Below are 14,175 nucleotides of genomic sequence, written 5' to 3' on the forward strand. Positions count from 1 at the left end.
GTTAGGAAGGAAAGTATGTATGCGGCTGTGTCTCGTTTCCAAATGTTATCATCAGGTTATTTTGTGACAAACTGATGACTTTGTCTTAATTAACAAGTCTTGTTTCTTTGAGAGATCCTTATGAACCTTGAGTGCTTTACTTAAGACACTTTTGTGGCTTGTTGGACATAACATGAGCTTGTAAACAAGTTCATAAAGAGGCACACACAGGCTAAATGCACCAAGTGGCTAACTTTTGTTGGTTCTGCAAACTAAGACAGCTGATCTGTCTGACTGTGAACGCCTGAACCACAGGGTTTAACATTTCATGCATCAACACCTCAGAGGACACAACGGAAATGACACTTTCACCTTCTCTTCAAGGACAGCCAACAGAAAGAGCTTAACTTGAAAGGTTGATGACAAAGTTAAATACTACGATGACTACAGACATAAGGAATATAGTGTTCAAGCATACACAGAATGAGGAGACTATTAACTGCCCAATTCAACGTGGAAGGCTGACCAAAAAAGTTCTACACCTCCAACGATCCACAAACAGTCTACTGAGGAGTTCACTGACGATGGGAGGCCATGATGCGATGGAGTCAGAGGTGGGAGAAGGGAGACTTGAGCTGTTGGGGATGGAATGGTGGTTGCGAGGTTGTATGTTGAGTTTGGAGATGATGACTGAGGCGAGGCCAAAGGGCTGTAAATGGCCGGGCAGAGATGGTTGAAGAAGGGGAGTGTTGAGTAGCTGTTGTTGGAGAGTCCAAGCTAACCTCGTCCCCTTCCGAGTCCCAGACTTCACTCTGCAAGTAGTCTGCGAATAAGGCTTGGCTCGCTGCAGCACCCTGCTCAGGTTGTGGCGCCGCACAAGGCGATCAAGTGCATGGCCAGCTCATTATAATCCAAGCTGTTCTTGATGATGTGGTCCCGGTGCTCCAGCAGGATGACAGGCACAGGAACAGCATGAGGGGTTGCCTTTGCCGAACTCTTGAGGAGGCGGCAGCGAACACGGTTTGATGCTGGCAGTCTCAGCTTTAGAAGAACTGGGCGTGTTAGCTGTGGGCTAGGGATTTGTGCCTGGTGAGGGGAGATTGTTGAAGGACGACCTGCTTCCAGACAGCGAGGGGCCTCTCCCAAGACAAATGGTGAAGAGAGTAGGACCGAGTGTGGGAGGGAGATGCGACGATGTTTTTAAAGTGGGGGTCGTGGGCGAGTTAATCCCTGTACTGCTGAGCACGTGGGCAGAGGAGGTCAATACTTTTGGGACAGTCATTGGAAAGACCTCCCTCCGCTGGTTCTGGACGGGGATGTGGGTTTTGGAGGAGAGTCTGGAGAAGCACCTGGCCAGCTAGAGGTGAAACTGAAGATGTGGGAGAGAGAAGGGCCAGTTTTCCACATTGGTAGGCCACTGGGAAAAAGAGGAGGAGATGACATTGGAGAGAAACCATTGTCACAATTTTTTATGAGAGGTTCCCTCTCCTGGGTCCTCCTCACTGTCAACTGTGGACTGGCTGTTGGGATGCTTGTTACTGATTTGAAGCCACCAAACGCTGTGGCTGCTCAGCATCCTCCATATCAAAGCTGTCTTCACTCCGGGCAGTATAGTATTTAAACTCTCCAAAACTCATTTGCCTCTCAAACGGAGGGGCCTTTTCCGTGGTCACTTGAGGAGTATCACATTCACTGACCTCGCTTCCCTTTCCGGCGGCGAGGTCTTTTTCTTCTACGACAGCATTCCTGCACACATCTGCTTCCTCTCTCGAAGGCCTCAGCATATGTCGCCTACGCTGCTTCTCTTTGTTCCTTATCATCTCCGAGGCAATTCTCCACCGGCTTGTCCTTTTCCTCGTCTCTGCAGGACATTGTTTCGTTGGTTTCCAGTGATGGCCCAGAAGCTCCACTTCAGTTTCAGGAGGATCCGGAGGAGTGAGCTCCAAGTGACCTCCAACATTCTCAAAGCATCGTCAAACGCAAACTCCCGCTTGAGCTCCAGAAGCAGCCAGCGGTAACAGAAGAAGAGGTCGTCGGCCCCTCGGACACCAGTAAGAGTAGAACTCAGGATCCGAGTACTGCAGCAGCTTTCAGATGCTGGAACTTAACGGACATGAGCTGCCCATCTGGCCGGAAGTTCCCCTCCAGGCGTTTCATGATGCCACAAAAGCAAATGAAGGCATGTGCCTCATTGTCCATTACCGCAAGTATAGGGGAGGCAATATCACTCATGCCTTGACAGTATGATATCTGAAAAACAACACATCCACACAGAGTTACAGAAGTCTCCGGTGAGCAAAGAAAAACTGAATTCATGTAGATATACACATGCTTTTAGCTTGCAGACTTCAGGGAAATTTAAAGACATAAAGAACTAAACAAGAGAAATCTTTCAGTTCAAGATGTTTATCACGCACATAGAATCTGATTTATCAATTTCACAAACCAACTCTACTGCAGTGACGCTGACCTGTTAGGTTTCAGCACCATGAAAAGTATGTTTGTTATTAATACAAATAAAAACTAATCTGTAATCTATGATTACCCAAAGTCTGTTTTGGTAATTTGATCATCATGTAGAGTGAGTCATCTTTCCTCACACTGTGTCCTTATTTCTATAACAGTTTGGCTCGATGGAACTTTACTTCTTGTTGTGGTGATCTCAGGTTCTCTGCTCCGAGACGTCAGTGGAGAGAATCATGATTGGGAGCTATATAATTGAAATTGAATTGAAATTAAACTTATTATAATTAACTGTATGGCAACAATCAAATGTGTGGAAACCACGTGGAACACAATAACAGGTGCGACTCCTCTCTTCTGTCTTTTTTATTTGTACATAACAATGTACAAACCTATTATTTAACCCACTTCTCATAGCTTCAGCTACGTCAGTTTCACATTTGTCTACATCAATAAGGGTTCCATGAAAAACTGTGGTGATTCCAGGAAACCCTATCAGTCTTTGGGTTTTGATTATTTTTAACTTCATTTTCTTCTAAAGTTAACGCTTAGAATGTATAATGTTTCTATAGATTCAGTGCACGAAGCTTTAGCTGCAGCCTGAACCCCATTATTTTAGCCAATATTTGTTCACAGGAAGTCAAACTGTCCCTGTTAACAGCAGCTGTGTTAGATGTTAGCAGCTCCTGTTAGCCGTGTACTCATGGACGTACAGACAGCTATCACTTAGTTTGATGCGGATACTCTTATTTTTAAGTGGATTTATGGAGGTTGGATATCCTCAGAAGGTTGCGCTGAATCTAAAAATACGTGTCTGTGTGTTCAGTTTGACCGAGTGAAGACTCAGAGGAGGAATATGATGCCAGTTGTTTCCATCGAGCACAAACTGTTGTGAGGAACCTAAATGAGCTCCATGTCACTGCTGACAGTGTTGGTTTTCAGAACACCTGCCTGCACCGGTTCACGGCTAACCCACGTCTTCTAAAGGATGCTTTGTTGAGCAGATTCAGACTGAACACATGTACCAGGGTTTCTGCAGGTTTCATCTAGTCAAATTTAAGACCTTTTTAAGACCACTATGAATGAAATGTAAGACCTATGACATGACATCACGACATCAAAAAAAGAAGTCACAAAATTACTTGCAGAGTAAATAAATGTATTCAAAGCAGGGTTGATTGATGTCTACAAAAATTCACGGTATGATGAAAAAATTAAGATGGTATTTTTGTGTTGGGTGTTTGGTGGTTGTCCCCCAAGAATCTTTTTATGTTTTCCAATAAAGAAATATGCAATTCCACATAATTTTGGAACACTGTTATTACCACATCTGTGAATATTAAATAGGAAAATCTAGGGCAGATTTTGAATAAACTACACCCAAAAGCTAAACTTGCTAAATAAGTCTACTGGGTTTGAATTATAACATTAGATCTAGGAAAAGTCATGTGGTTAGTTTTCTCCACAATGATTTTACATTCATGAAGCAGCACCGAGCACTTTTGAGCCTCACCACCTTATAATGGCAGGAAAACCCTGTTAATATGACCTCAGGATCATTACAGAGAGGATTATTCATGTTTGCCTTTTGTGTTTACTGATTTATACATTTGTAGAAATTAACATAAATAATAGGCAACATGAGAACCACCTCCCTTCTGTATAATTACAAGCATTTCATATGTACATGAAAATCCAAAAGAATAATCTCCTCATTAGCTTAAAAGGACTAGTTTGCGTCCCTAATTTGATTTAACGTTATAACCTCAGCTCCTCTGCAGTCAACACCGTCCTTTAAGCTATCAAGATGTACCGTACAGGACAGAGCTGTAACCTGATAATTTAATGCTGATCTATTCTCCGCTAACTTTCTTCCGCTCTCTCTCTCTCTCTCCCATTAGCTTGTCCTTTGAAGAATGAGGGGAGGGAGACGGCCATGATGCCACGCTGAAAATCATTAATGATCGTGTGAAATTTTAGTAGCAGCGCTCATTCATTAAGCAGTGACAGTAGGCTTCAAATACGTTGCTAGCAATTGGTTTGAACCAAGTTTCTTTCGGGCAAGAGTCGCTAAGGTTGCACTTCCCCACAGCTGAAGAATAAATCCGTTTTATATCTGTGGTACAATCTGAAAGAAACATGCCGCAATAACACGACTGCATGTTGGTATTTGTGAATTATATGTGGACTAGCGAAAGAAAAACTACAACACCACGGGAGGAAAAAACATTCTAAAGCGCTGTGGGAGTGTTTCAATGAATATTAGAGGTAGTGTTACATGGATGTTGGAAAATTAAGACCTGTTTAAAATTATTTAAGACGTAGAAAACGAACTTCAGCGAATTTAAGACTTCTGAAGGCCTTAAATTTGTGTACACACCTGTGGATGTGTGATGGCGAAGGTGGTAAGCAGGTCTGTGAGGGCGGTCAGATGTGGACTGTCTTCTGAGCCTGCGTAGTACGGATGAGCCCGGTCCGTCCTCAGGACGTCTTTAAGAACATTTCCACGGATAAATTCGAGGTCCTCGTGGCTGACCCTGGCCGTCCACTCGCTCTTCAGCTGATCATACTCCCTCGTCTTCCTCTTCATGTAGTCCATCCTTTCCTGTCCACTCAGTCCATCGGGGTAGACGTTCAGGAGGTACCGCCACACGACCTAACAACAGCAGAAGTTCCTCACACTCAGGAAGAACCAGAATCAGAAATACTGAACAAACACTGTTTGGCAGAACACGGGGTTTGTATGTCATGCTAATAAAACACAGGTGCGACACCTTGCGCAGTGAAGGCTCCACACCACCATGGTAGATCCGCAGTCTGAGTTCCTCGGGTCGTGTCAGCTGACCCTGTCCGTTGAGGTAACTGTGAAACTCGGCGTCACTCAGAGGGGGCTTGAAAGGCTTGATCTCCTCCCCGTACGACCAACTGAAGGCCTGCTGGACTTTGGACAGGGTCCGGCCCACCTGAACACAAGTGAAACAAGAATATGAGCCAAGAGCCTGAATCTCAGAGAAGATATGGCTGCATGAGGAAGGTTAAAGAAGCTGCAGGAACCTGGGACAGCAGAGACTGGGTGAAGGGAAGAGCTGCAGAAGCCAAAGACCTGGTCCTGTCTGCGAGAAGCTGCTCAGAGCCAATCACGTCTTTGGGGCTTATGATATCCCAGTCCTCCATAACGGGACCTGCAGTGGAACAAACAGTAGTAGACTCAACAACATTTTAGGTCTCTGTCTATTTTATTTAACCTGCCTCTCTAAACCTGCTAGAGATGTAAACCTGCAGAGGGTTCACACATGTTCTCTACTGACATTAAGTCAACAATCTAAATGTCTCTCTGTGCTGTTCAGAACCCCTTAGCGGTTCCTTTTCTTCCTTTATGTCACTATGTTCATCTCTCACTGACAAGCCACTACTTCTGGGGCTGCACAATTAATCGAATATTGATCTTGATAACGATTCTGGCTTCCCACAATTAAATGAACACGATGGACTGCGTGCTCCGCTCATAGAAAACCCTGCTGCATATCAAATCAAGCGCTTCCAAAACTTACAGCCACAAGGAGGCGAGCACGTACCCTCCAGACTGTCCAGAGTAGAAGAGTAACCTGTCTACTGAGTCTACTGCGTTTGCCTGTGTCGTGTAATGGCTGCGTCGCGGCTGCTGCAGCTGATCCTGGCCATTCTAGTCAATGCTGCAGAGTCCACCAGTCACAGATCTTCACTCCGCAGAGAATACGCAGCTAGTTTATTTTTGACAGAAGCCCCATCAAGCTGCACAGAGCAGATTGAACCCGGGCGGGAAGTCAGACGCAGAATGGCAATGAGAATATGGTCAATTTTCAAAATAAAACACCTTGTGCAGACCCGATCAAAAAGCAACAATAAACAGTCAAACAGACAAAAAGAGAAATCATTTAACTACATAGCCTACATAATCATAGTAGAAGCACAAAAAGGACAAATTAACAACAAGCCAACAACATGCTCCTGAAACACGTCTGGGACGCTTGCAGTGAAAGTTAAAGCCGGGCAGGAGATGGAACAAAACCGCGGCGCAGCAGCAGCAGCCGGACTCAGTGGACTCCAGGTAAAACCTTTTGTTTATAATTTGCTTGTAGGAGATGATGCACTTTAAAGGACCAGTTTTATTTTGATGCAAAGACAACATGGATGTCAATACAGTGGTCTTATTTAAATTTGAAGGTGCAATAAAAATATGATGTCTCTAAAATCAATGACTAATCATGATCTCAATATAGAATAATAGCGATTATCATTTTGGCCTAATCGTGAATCCCTAACTGCTTTCCTCCTCTCTTGGTGTCACTTTGAACAACACTATCAGCTCTCAGCAGTTGGAGTTTCAGTCCAGTGTAGAAGACTACCTACTGACCCCTGCTCTGTCTGACTGGCATTGCACACTATGATGGAAAGTGGTCTGACATGCAGTCTGATTCCTGTTACCACTTACCAAACGTCCTACTAAAGCATGTTCTTTAAATGTGACAGGAAGGCCTGATTTCACCCATATATAAAAATCCTTCCAATGGGTACCTGTCCCAGCTTTATGTTCTCTGTCATCTATTCAGACCATGTTTTCCCCCTTAAGCTTTCATGTGTTGTTGCTTTCTGGATGTGTTCTTACTGTCCTCTGAAGGTTTTATGTCCATCTTCAGCTGCAGATACGGTTTGGCTGCACTGACAAATGCAGCATCCAGTTCCCAGTCAGACACCAAAGACATGTACATTTCAGCGCCACCCCGATCTCGAGACAGGTAGCTGATCCCAAAATTTCGCCTCCTAGAGTGAGAGACGAAACCACAGACTGCAGTTTGGACAGACTCTGTACGCCTTCACGTCTATGCAGGCGTTCTGATCAGCTCTTACCCGTTCAGATCGAAGGCTCTGATCAGTATGTGCTGTAGGACCTCCAGAGATGTTATCTGAGGATCAACTGCGAAGGAGCGAAACTCTGCAGGAAGCACGCCGTCACATTTCTGAAAGGCATCACAACAATCTCTGAAATATCATCACTGACAAACAAACGAAACTGGATGCTGAGGGACAAACAACAACAGAGTCTCTGCTGCACACTACAGTACAATAATAATATAATGACAGTTTTACGGCATTTTTTATAATAGGGCTGGTAACAATATAACAAGTGTTCAATAAATGTTTGATTTAATTCACTTGAATCATGAATGAATCAGCACTTAATGTTTCTATTAAGATTTTTATTTTGTTGAGGAAAAGGGACTGAAAACAGATTTTACTTAATTTTACTGCACATTTGTTGAAATGAAAAGTTCTGAATGTTCTGCCTCAGATTTGTGATGTGATCCACTGTTTGGCATCAAGTGTTTGTTCTGACCAGAGAGAAAAGTTTAAACCACAATTAACTTTCACTCAAGAGCAAAAATCAGCCTTTAAACCCGAAAGAAATGATTTGACATTTATCCTGATAATGATCAATATTGATATGAAGTTTTTTATGGTGATTAAATTTTTTTCCATATCACCAGCCCTACTTTATGATACACATGTGCTGTTGTATTTAATAAACTGTTTTAATGGCTATTATACTGCACTGTACAAAATGTGCAGTACAGAAGGCGTGTACTCAAATGCTAACATTGGAAAAGTAATGCATAGATGTACTAGTACTGTGTTTTTCCCTGAGTGAGTAGTTTCTCCACTTCCACTGTGGGACAACACTGTCCATCAACACCCGGTCAAAACATGCTCACAGCAGGGCGGCCTGGTGCGGCTGAAATAATTATCATGCTATTAAAGATCAGATATGAGGATATATATTATATTAAAATAACTGAGCTGAGAGAAATTCCACGTGTTTCCATTACAGGAGACTTCATTTGGACGACAGAAACATGTTTCTGAAAATATTAGCGCACTGACCGCTGCAGTACACAGTACACATTATGCAGTCCATACATTAGAAACATTGTGTAAAAAATAGTTTATCCCAGTTTCACCATTTCCAACATGCAGTAAAGTAAAAAATAAGCTGCGAGTTTCCTCGAAGCCCCAAAACACCTCTTCTACGTCAGGTAACATATGACGTCACGCAGTGCTGCCACGCGCGCACACGCACGAAATGTACTGAGCAGGCAGGTGACGTCAACTCAGTCCTGCGAGGCTTCGCCGGGTATTGATAACAGCTTCTGATAGATTAATGTCCAGTTAATGTCAGTTATGGGCAGCTGTTATAGAGGAGTTATTGATCAGCAGACGAAGCCTCGCGCTCTGACTACCTGTCCAGTTCATCGTGTCGACGTGTAGCGCAGTGTGTGTGTGTGTGTGTGTGTGTGTCTGTCTCTAACAGTACAATAAACAGCGGGATGCTAGTCCGCTAGCAGACCGAGTCTCCGCTACCTGCCCCCCGTCCTACCTTGACCCGGACTCGAACCACCGCCCTCTCTTCCTCGCCCGCCATCTTAGAGACTCCGTGTCCGGACGGGTCGGCTGCTCTGGGCTTTGTTTTCCTGCTACGCTGACATGCTGATCGATAACATGATCGGGTAGCAGTTGCCGAGCTCCTCTCGGTCTGTGTTCTTCTTCTGCGGTGGCTGTATGGAATATGTGGCGTTACGGCGGCGCTACCGCCACCCAGCGGACACACCTGCACCCTGCGGCGCCAACAGGTGGAGCGGGTACTCCGTTCATGTACAAATCAGTCTGTGGTACAAATACTACAACGGAGTCTAAAATTGTGACAGCATGCTTTATTGCCATTAACTTCTATGTTTCTCTATCATCGGGGATCCATGCGAAACATCAAGAGCGTCAGACTTCATCCAGCCAGAGTGAAGGATCACCGAGCGTCTGCAGCGGCACTCCCTCTCCGCACGGGTTGTGTTGCTAAAGTTTTCCCAGGGAGGACAGCCGCAGCTGGCAGCATTAACAACTCATTCATTACAGAATATTATGAAGTTAACAGTGAGGACACAAAAAAAAGGTTCACATCTTCTCAAGCACACTTACATTCCAAAACCATGGTAAGTGTATCCAGAAATCCTTGACCTGTCCCGGTGGGTATAGGCTACGGCGTGTCCCTGCGTATCACGTAGACCACTGCATTTAAGTGTAATTTACAGGTTGTATGTACTTTAATCTAGCCATCTGAAACCTTCCATATAAAATGTCTATCTGACTAAAAGTAAAAAAACATTTCGATCTGACATGTGGTGAAGTAGGAGTACCAAGTACAGTAGGCTACTTAGTTACTTTCCACTAAACAAATTGGGCGAGCTGTACCCATGTAAACCTGATCCACGTCAGGAGGGCTGTCTGCAAACCTGATCCATGTCAGGAGGACTGTCTTTAAACTCTCTAGCTGCAGAAACAACAGCAGGTGCGTTTGACTTCATGCAGCGCTGCTGAAAAAAAGGATATGTTGGAAGAGAAACCAATTGTTCTAAAATAAAGTTCAGTTTCCTTCTTAAAGACTATAAATAGGGTTTTTTGTCTGTAATTTTGCATTTATGTATGAAATTTTGCCAGAAACAAAACTAAAATTATTATAAAATAATGGTTGCAGTGCTGCTTTTCATTACTGAAAACAACATTCTGCCAGAACAAGCTGAAACCTGGATATATATAATCATTAATAAATGTACATCCATCCTTCCAAATTTTTTTTACAAAAGTACAGTGCCAGAACAGAGGTAATATAGTTTCTATATGAGTCTCACAAAAAGTACATTTAGGATCAATGTCCTTTTTAAACCTCTTTATGTAATACTTAGTGGGGTACACCATGAATAATCTTAAAGGATACTTCCTTAGCCTTGTAAAGAAGTAAATATTTATGAGGCAACATCCAAATGTTTCTCCAGCACAGATCATTGACAAACTGATTCCAATAATGCATGACATATGGAATAGAGACTATATCTTGTTGGACAAGGCACGAATAGCTCTGTTGTTACATGGACGGGAAGAGAAGCAGACTTTTCCTACTGGATAGTCACCAGGATCAAATACAGATACAACCTGAAGGTCAGGTCTATGAACATTGCTGAACAATACAAGTATACCTGAAGGAATGGCATCCAGAACCAGAGCAAAGTCTCTGGGTGTTCCAGGGATCCCATATAGATGTAAAAATTCCTGATAAGTAAGAAGAAAACCCTGCTCATTTAGAAGCTGACTTACTGGTAAAATGTTAAAATGCCGCTGAAAAGCAGATAACTTAACAGGTACTTTGTCAATATCATGATTACAAACCAGCATAAAGTTAAGGCCACCAAACATAGAGAATACCTGATTGGGAATCAAGTTCCACATCGAGTCCGGATTCTTTACAAATTGTTTAATCCAGTTAATCTTAAAGGTCTTATTTAACATGGAAAAGTCCAGAACATTTAGCCCACCATACTCATTCATAATAATACTCCTCTTAATATAATGAATACGGTTTTTCCACAAAAAATTAAACAGCATCTGGTCTATTTTCCGGCACACTTTGTCTTCAAGATACAGGGACACTGGTTGGAAATTGTGTCCGACTTTCACCGGCGCTGCAAAACGTCACCATGACATTAAAACCTCGCGGGAGCAAGGCAACTCAATTTTTGGTCGAAATCTGCTGTCCAAATCTGAGGGTATGTCAAAATTGGTTTATCCATGCCAAGCTCTATATATGTATCTCTCCCCAAAACATCAAAAAGGCGAATTCTGTAATATATAATTTTATCTGGCGAAACAAAACACACTATATAAAAAAATCACAACTGGTCAGAGAAAATAACAAAGGAGGTGTGAAAACACTAGACTTTGAATCCATGGTAGGAGTGTTTAAGGAGTGAATAAATTGGATCAAAGCCTTTATGTCACTGACTGACTCAATTTGGTTTCATATACCCAGAAACATATTTAAGAAAATGGGAGGGTTAGAATGTTTGCTAAAATATGACTTTGAAATTAATCAACTACCTATGAAGGTGTCAGAATTCCATAAACAAGTTCTACTCTACTGGAGGGTGATATTTTCCTACAATTTTACTCCACATGGCTCCACCTTATGGAACAACAGAACAATCACAATTAATAGGAAAACCTTATTTAACCCAATTTGGTGTAGCATGACTTTTGATCTAATAAATTTATGAGAATTAATACAAAATTATGAATTAATATTCAGAGAATATTAATTCATAAAGCTCTCGTTTCGCGGGCACCACCGGAGATTTAATTCACCCAGAGTCTCCGGACCCCTGGGTAGTGTTTTAATAATTCTACAATTATTCACTAGTGATTAGTTAGTTAATAATCGCTCAATTATCCAGTCAGTCTCATATCGAAGTGGTAAATTCTCGTGGCAGGGACTTGGAGTTAAGCAATACACACACACACACACACACACACACACACACACACTTCCTGTGATTATGGTGAAATTTATTAACTAACTAAGATGACTATAAATGCAGTTACATACACATCAAAGAAATAAACAATGGCTAAACAATGAGAATGTGGAGTTCTATTGTGGGGAGAATTTGACTCACACAGGCAGCTAATGAACGCAAGCTATGAGTTTTAAGAGTTAAAGATAATCTATTAACTAACTATTGGACATCACTGATCACAGAATGCCTTGGTTTGGTTTTACTGCTTGTCGTTTCCCCCAGCCGGGTTGCTGGTCGGCAGCCTCACGCTGGCAGAGTTCCGTGCGTTCTCGGTTAGGACAGCTTAAAGTCTTCGGCCAGTCGCTTTCTCTGCCAGGGAATTGCTCCGGAGGTCCGTCTTTTGTCGGCTTATTGAAGAAACTCGCAGTGGGGGCCTTTACAACCCCGGCTCGGGTCAGAGGTTTGGGTCGTCCTTTGTTACTGCTGGCGGGCCCACGTGACAAGGTCTGACCTTGTAAACTTGGTCGTTCTCAAATTAAACTAGTGTAACTTAATGGTCTGATAACTTTTAACAAACAAAAGAAAATTAAAACGAAAACGAGGGAAAGCTGAGGTCGCGGTGCTTCGCGTGTGTGGTTTGAAACGAACAGAGACAACAAGAGCCTTCGCTGTGCCGGGTCGAACTTCTTAGGGCGTTGCCGGGAGACGGGGCGCGTGCCGAAGTGCAGTTGAAGAGAACAGGAAACAAGAGCGGACGTGTGTCGCTGTTTTTGGTTGTTGGGGCGTGGTTCCCAGAGGGCAACGACCATCGTTGGTATCTTCACCTGAGGTCAATAGGTTAAGTTTGTTGAGTTTCCTGGGAAGTGATGAAAGGACAGCATTGTAAGTGGGGGATAAGTGGTGGCGTAGACCCCCTCCCCTGTTCAGTGACGGCTTCTCAACCCTGGTGTAGATGCTTCCTTGACACCTCTCAAACCATCCATCTTCTCTGTCTAAAATGTGCACCTGGTGGTCCTCAAACGAGTGACCCTGCCAGTCAGTCAGAACTGAAGAAGTCCTTTGGATGAGGGACTGTGGTGTCCGAACGATAATGCTGCGATGATGTGTTGAGAAGAAATCCGCTTGACACTATTCTTGATTATAAAAGTTTATTACATCAAAGAATTCAGCATCAATTACAAGCTCTGCAGCAGCTTGGAGAGTGACCCAGCCCGATGACCACTCTGTCTCTCTGTACATCGAACACAGCTTATATAGGACATGTTTAGGTATCTGCTAAAGACCATATAAGGGCACAGTCCCTTCATACACACTAATCTCTACTCCCCCTAACACTGGGTCAGAGGTCAAATTCCATAGGAGGGTTCACTCTTTGCACACCCATCAATCATTACTCCCCCTTAAGAGTTCACTGTGCCTCTCTCCAGCTGCAGAGAATTATTTTAAACTGTAATGGTCAAATGCACATGTGTTATACACCACAGGACGAAACATCTTCCAGTATCTTCAACCAAGTCCAGTTGCCCTTGATTTTAACCTTCGTTGGATAACTATGACCTGGATGACTGAGAATCTTCATAGACAATTGTTAGTTAAAACTTTGAGGTCAGCATTTCCTAGGAATCACATCAGATGAGAGGAACTTAACTAGCTTTCTGGATATATTGGCTGTTACACATTCTTAGAGAATATAAGCAAGATACACAAATGGCATCAGATTATGGACAAGATAAATAGGCTACAGAGTGACATTTATACATTAAACAGCATTTCAGACGATGGCATGCAATACTTATTTTGTCCACTTGGGGAGCTCGGGTTATGTGATGATAGCTTTGATTAATCCTAAAACAATCTTTGCTCAGGAGCTGAGGAATTTAGGTATTTAACCTTAAATTCGAGCTGGAAAATTGCTCAAGTAGTATAGGATGACATTTTTTATCATCATTTCTAACGGAAGTGTCAGAAACACTTCCGTTAGAAATGATTGGCTTAATGTCAGGATAAAGAACATAAATAATTTTGAAGCACAGCAGATTTTATTATACAATGATAACCTGTCCAAGGAAATATGTGAGATGGTCAACATTATCATAATTATGTGAAAATATCATATTCACGTATGCAAATGGAAGAAGCAAAAACCCATGTTGAATTGTTTCAGGAATGAATTAAAGATTTATTTATCTTCTTTACAAGTACTGTCGGATACACACCAGCCAATACAAAAACTGTGTTATGCTGCAATATTTAGTGTTTAATGTAGGATAAACAGATACCTATCACGTAATAACTGGTGTTCTCAGAACTCAATGTAACTTATCTGTAGTTATATACAATCACCAATATGTCTCCTCTC

At 42.7% G+C, this 14,175-nt stretch overlaps 1 pseudogene; it reads right to left on the reverse strand.

The window, feature by feature from the left end:
* Window positions 1–546: 546 nt before the first annotated feature.
* Window positions 547–9,061, reverse strand: LOC119915372 (annotated as a pseudogene).
* Between the last annotated feature and the right edge of the window lie 5,114 nt (window positions 9,062–14,175).

This window comes from Micropterus salmoides, unplaced genomic scaffold, assembly GCF_014851395.1.
Source record: "Micropterus salmoides isolate LMB-PRFRI ecotype aquatic unplaced genomic scaffold, ASM1485139v1 Ms_hic_scaffold_2093, whole genome shotgun sequence".
Classification (NCBI taxonomy): domain Eukaryota; kingdom Metazoa; phylum Chordata; class Actinopteri; order Centrarchiformes; family Centrarchidae; genus Micropterus; species Micropterus salmoides.